The sequence below is a fragment of the Callorhinus ursinus genome, unplaced genomic scaffold (assembly GCF_003265705.2).
Source record: "Callorhinus ursinus isolate GAN/ISIS: 27379988/994484 unplaced genomic scaffold, GSC_fseal_2.0 scaffold9, whole genome shotgun sequence".
Classification (NCBI taxonomy): Eukaryota; Metazoa; Chordata; class Mammalia; order Carnivora; family Otariidae; genus Callorhinus; species Callorhinus ursinus.
Window position 1 is genome coordinate 23685076 of NW_027397071.1, and position 6347 is coordinate 23691422.

General features: G+C 39.5%; 1 non-coding gene across 1 annotated transcript; it reads right to left on the bottom strand.

Moving 5' to 3' along the window:
• Positions 1 to 932: 932 nt before the first annotated feature.
• Positions 933 to 998, bottom strand: LOC112824709 (small nucleolar RNA SNORD58). Its single transcript, XR_003208508.1, has one exon. It is a non-coding gene; the product is annotated as a small nucleolar RNA SNORD58 (small nucleolar RNA).
• Positions 999 to 6347: the final 5349 nt, after the last annotated feature.

The following is a 6347-nucleotide window of genomic DNA, read 5'->3' on the forward strand; positions in this document are numbered from 1 at the left end:
TGTAAATTTGTCTATTTACCCAGTTATGCTTTTGAAGTGAAAAACTCCTTTTATTGTTTTTTTCACTTAAAGAAAAGTTGTTGCCCATGGTTTTCCAGCACGGCATTTTAGGCATCTATGTGTGTGTAGTACTTACCCTGCGTGAGGTATTATGCTAAGAACTTTATAACATACAGCTTAATTTAATTGTCACACAGGTTTATTGACCTACTACTAAAGATGAAATTAAGGCATGGAGATTTTAAATAACTTGCCCCAGGAGGTCACACAGCGAGAAAGTGCTGGAACCAGACAGACAAAAATCTATCTGTCTCCAGATAGCTCCTAATCACTACATGGAAAACAATAAACACTGAAGAAAACGAGAAAAAAAAAAAAAGGAACTTGGAAAGAGATAAGGAAGATGCTCCACGAGAAATCTGGACCCTTATTACATCTTCTGAATTGGTTGGTTCTGGTTGGATTTTATTGGGGGTAATCAGTGAGGAAACATCTGGGTCTTCTAAGATCTCTGCTGTCATCTGAGAGAATTGGATGTTTCCTGGATTTGGATGGTTATTCCTGTGCTCAAGAGAACTGGGAAATATTTAGGGCTGGTCTTCAGAGGGAAGACAGCACTACAAATCACCCTAATAAGCCGGGCTCTGGGAGTGTGCTACCAGGTCACCTCTTGCTGAAGTCTCTATGCAATTTCCCCCTTCTGTAGAGAGCATGGCATACCCTTATACACAAAATAGGGAAACCAGATTGTAAAATGCTATTTGAATGTTATGACACTGACAGTTATTCTATAGGAGACCCTGAGACTATTGCCAGAGGCTGAAAATATTCTGTCTCAGGACAAGTTGATATCTTGCTAAAGACCACAACCCACCATAACAAAGTAAACCCTTCAATAACTTCCATGTGACAAGTTTTTTTTTCCTCCAGCAGCTGCTGAGAGAATAGTTGTTTTCATGATTAATCCAAAGGTGTTCTAAGAAATGCCATCATCACAGGCATGTGACAAGTTTTATATGATAATTTCTGACATGCTTGCTATAGTCATCGTGAATTCTCAATAGAAGTCTATCAGTGCCATGTTTTCATTGGGGGAATTTCAATTTCCAGAATTACAGTGTTATGCCTCAAGTCAGACAAAATCTTAGCATCAAATTATTATAGGCTGTTTCTTTTCTTGAGGAACTATTCCAAAAAACCCACAATATTTCTTCAGGGAATGTACCAATAAGAATAAACAATGTAATATAGATTGTCATTCATGATTCTGTTTCAGATTTTGAATGTTGCTTTTAAGTTAAAAGCATCTTTAAAACCTATTCTTTTTTGTATTTTTTGTCCTTCTGGCAGCCTCATTTATTCATTCATCCTTTCAGCAAATGTTTATGGATTACCTTCTATATGCCAGGTGCTGTGCTAGGTATTAAGGACATAATAATGAATTAGAATTTACTGTCAAATTCTAATCATTCCTTTACATTAAATTAAATATTAAAAAACCAGACACAAAATGCCTGCCTTACTTCCTTTTAAATTTCTTGTGTTCTATACTCCTAACATCATCTTTTAATATTTTGCACACAACAGATTCATAATATTTGGTGGTGATATCAGCAATTAGAGAATCATTGTATTTTTAAAAATCAATATTCAATTTGCCTTTTCATAGAGGATAAATGTGTGCCTTATCTCTCATTTTAGTTTCCTTCCTTCCTTTCTTTCTATTAATTTTTTTTTATTTTAATGCCCTGTCTCTCATTTTAGTCTTATGTTCTCATGACTAAGTCACAACAGACTTCATTTTTCCCTGGGGTGCAAATTCATTCTAGTGGATGGTGGTGACTGAATTTGTAGCCCAGGAAACTGTAAATAAATAATTTGTCTATTCTGTTCTCTGGGGAATTTCACATAAACCAGGGGTTCTTTTTTAATTGAATCACTAGTTCAGAGCCTAATCTCCCTTCTATTCTCTCCACTAGTCCCTTTCCTGATTCCCATTTTGAAGCTTCAAAGAAACTCCTGATTGTGTATACTTTCCCAAATCACTCACAAGGAGGTTAACTCAGAGGTCACAAATTCAGACGCCTTGGGGCGCTTGTGTGGCTCAGTTGTTAAGCGTCTGCCTTCAGCTCGGGTCATGATCCCAGGGTCCTGGGATGGAGCCCCCCATCGGGCTCCCTGCTGGGCGGAGAGTCTGCTTCTCCCTCTCCCACTCCCCCTGCTTGTGTTCCCTCTCTCGCTGTGTCTCTGTCAAATAAATAAAATCTTTAAAAAAAAGACAAAAAAACAAATTCAGATGCCTGTAGGGAGCAGCCTGGAAAGAGAAATAGGTGCTGGGGGCTGAGGCAGAAACATTAGGGAGTGAGGGGGGGAACTGTGGCAAACTGTAGAGCACAGGCCAGGAAAAGAGAAGGATGCTGTACTCAGGCGCCAACTCATTGTTGTTGAGTGAATGAAACGCTGAGTTAGCTGATCATCCAATTTTCACAAGAGTCAGAAATCTGGATCTTTATGTAAAATGTCCCAATCTGTAAATGCTGAACCACCCAAACAAAACATGCCTGCCTAGGACTGCCATTTGCAACCTTGGCTTTTATTGGTATTGAACCCAAAAAACTAAAAGCACCATAGGTTTTTGAAATGTCCTTGAAGAATGTGAGTTGAATTGGTGACCCAACCCCACACTCAAGGTAAAAAGGTAAAGGAAGAATTCTTATCAGGGGTGTGATTTGATATTGGTCTAATTAGTACATTTTCATTAATCTAATCAGTACATTGTCATTCTACAGTTTTTAAAACTGTAATAAAGCAATCCAACTTTTATGTAAGATAAGGGGGATGAAATATATATTCAACTCAAAATACATATTCAATTTTGTTTTTATTTATAAAGGAACGCTGGCACTGGAAGAATACATTAAAAATTAATGAGTGATTATCTTTGTAGGGTAGGGATAAGGTAGAAAGGCATGAGTGTGGGAATAATACTTCTCAATCTACACTTTTAAGTTAGTTTCTCTTTTTGAAACAGATGAGAGTATTATGTATTCAAAAATCAAATTTTTAAAAGGAAAGTAAATGGCATTAACATGCCAAATTATTTTTTATTGCAGGGAAGTATGACAGGTTGAAAAATAAATTAGAATCCGTAAAAATATATAACAGGACAAAATTCTATAAGGGAAATGGAATTATAAAAGTTAAAGAAGAAGAAAAAGGAATAATGTTTCAATTAGGATAGCTAAAGAAATAATTTTTTAATTTACTCTTCAAATGGTATCAAACTGGGGGCGCCTGGGTGGCTCAGTCGTTGAGCGTCTGCCTTCGGCTCAGGTCATGATCCCAGAGTCCTGGATCGAGCCCTGCATCGGGCTCCCTGCTCCACGGGAAGCCTGCTTCTCCCTCTCCCACTCCCCTGCTTGTGTTCCTGCTCTCGCGATCTCTCTCTCTGTGTCAAATAAATAAATAAAATCTTTAAAAAAAAATGGTATCAAACTGCTGTGGTATTTATAGTCCACTGAACATACTTAAGACTTGTGTGGCTCTTATTTTTAAATGCCAATATTTACAATGCAATATTGAAATTGCTTCCTTTACAATTGTTTTATTTTATGATAAAAATTTTGGACACTGATATAAAAATGAGAAGGGGATAGATGTATTTTTCAAAGTTCTTTTGAGGTTATATAAACCAAGTTCAAAGATTACTGATCTTGATTTTCCTATAGGGTTGACCCTTGAATTACACGGGGGCTAGGGGTGCCAACACCCTCACCATGCAGTCGAAAATCTGTGCATAATTTTGACTCTCCAAAAACTTAATAGCCCACTACTGACTGGAAGCCTTACCGATAACATAAATAGTCGATTAACACATATTTTATATGTTATATGTATTTTATATGTTATATGTATTACATACTATATTCTTACAATAAGCTAGAGAAAGGAAACTTATTAAGAAAATCATAAGGAAGAGAAAATACATTTACAGTACTATACCGTAAAAATCTGCATATAATGGATCTGCAAAATTCAAACCCATATTGTTCAAGGGTCACTTGTACTTGAACTACTGGAGTCACACCTTTGTCCATGGAAGGCCAAAATTATGCTACATGATGACAAATTAGCACCTCTGGACAGTATCATATGGATTAGTTTTGGATTAGCTAGCTTTTACTTGGAAAAACAGAAAAACTTAGGGGCCCCTGGGTGGCTCAGTTGGTTAAGCATCTGCCTTCGGCTCAGGTCATGGTCCTGGGGTCCTGGGATCGAGCCCCACATCGGGCTCCCTGCTCCACGGGAGGCCTGCTTCTCCCTCTCCCACTCCCCCTGCTTGTGTTCCCTCTTGCTGTCTCTCTCTCTCTGTCAAATAAAGAAATAAAATCTTAAAAAAAAAACAAAAAAACAGAAAACTTTTAAGTTTCGTAAGAATGAGTGCCAGGTAAACAGGTAAATTTAGATGTTTGTAAGGCAAGTCCAACATACAAGATCAAGAATTTGCAGGGCTGGGGTGCCTGGGTGGCTCAGTCGTTAAGAGTCTGCCTTCGGCTCAGGTCATGATCCCAGGGTCCTGGGATCGGGCCCTGCTTGGCAGGAAGCCTGCCTCTCCCTCTCCCACTCCCCCTGCTTCTGTTCCCTCTCTCGCTGTGTCTCTCTCTGTCAAATAAGTAAATAAAAATCTTAAAAAAAAAAAAAAAGAATTTGCAGAGCTAATGTAATGAGAGTGTAAAGGATGGCCAAATCAAGAGGCAAAAAGTTTCCTACTCAAATTTGCCATAGGCCAACATGCTTGGGCCCATCTTGGAACACATAAGGGCTATTTAAAACCAAAAGTACAAGTCCAGGGGTATGAGGTACTCATCAAACCCACCTATACTGAGGCTCCCAATGTGGATCATGGGAGATTGCCCTAGCCCCACGTTTCTCTCTCAGGCTCCTGGAATATGTGATGACAAGGAAAACAACCCAAGTTTGAAATAAAATGATCTAAACTAATTTCCCCCTTCCAAATAAGAAAATATTAACTACATTTAAGCTTTGCTGACTCCAAATAAAAGCTGAATCATCATTTCTCCTCATTTGGTTGCAACTTTTCCTTGTTATTCTTGTTTATTATATCCCTCACCAGGAAAAATTCCACACTTCCAGGTTACCCTTCATCTTCCACCCACTGGCCCACCTCAAGGCTCTTCATAGCCCCTATTTTGAATCCTTTTCTGACCATTCCCCAATTTCTGAGACTATTCCACTGTGTCCTCTGGAATCCATGGTCCATCACCAGCAAAATCCTCTGTATTCTCAATCTCTTCCCTGAGTATTTCCTTCACCTTGTTCTAAGCAAGCCTGGCTCACCCCCTGTAGATGCAATTGTCCCTGCAGGCTTTCCAGAGACCTCACTCCGCTGGACGTGGAGGTGGGATAGGAATCCTCCTTGCTGTTCATTGCTTCTTTCAGGCTGTTCTTCTTCTCCCTTTTCTAATTTCTCCCCCAACCAGTATTTGCTTGGCTTTGTTTTTTAACTCATGTCCTCTGATGTTGTCACCCTTCTCATTGTGGTAGTCACCTATTCACTCATATATCACTCTGCCTTATTTTTCAAGGACTTTATCTTTTGGCTACTGGCATCCTCTCTAGCACCTTTCCTAATTCCAAGTCTTGTTTTCAACATATACGTAGATAATCCTTATGATTACCTACTCTCCTTGAGTCTCTTCCAACGACACTGCATTCCACACTCCTTAGGCACTCACTGCCATCGTTGCATTCCACTCTAGACTGCATCACTTCTCCATAATCTTGTTTTCATGCATCCCACTCTAATAACCATATTCCTGTGGTCACTCTGCAGAAGTAGGATGGACTCCTCTACCTCAGATTTGGTTTGGATGTCGATACTGATGATGCCACACACGTACAAAGAGAGTATGAGAAGTTGTATGGGGCACCCGGCTGGGTCAGTCGGTGGAGTGTGTGGCTCTTGGTTTCAGAGTTGTGAGTCTGAGCCCCATGTTGGGTATAGAGATTACTTAAAAATAAAATCTTAAAAAATACTACTCGCAAAAAGCAGCTTTCTGTGGAGCACAGGGCAGGCTCCTAAGCTGGTACAAATGTGGTCTAAGGGAGCAGAGAAAGGAGACTGTCTTAGGGTTTTATGGTGATAGAGGGGTAGGATCAGGATGAAGGTTCCCTCGAGTAGGCTGGGTCTTGCATGGTTTGTACTTTCCACCAGCACCAAAGGAGTCATCTTATCAATTTTCCTGGATGTGGGGCACAGGGAAAAGAGGAGAGGTGGAGCTTGAAAGCTGTCAATGAATATTTTAAAAATGGAGTCAGACTCTTTA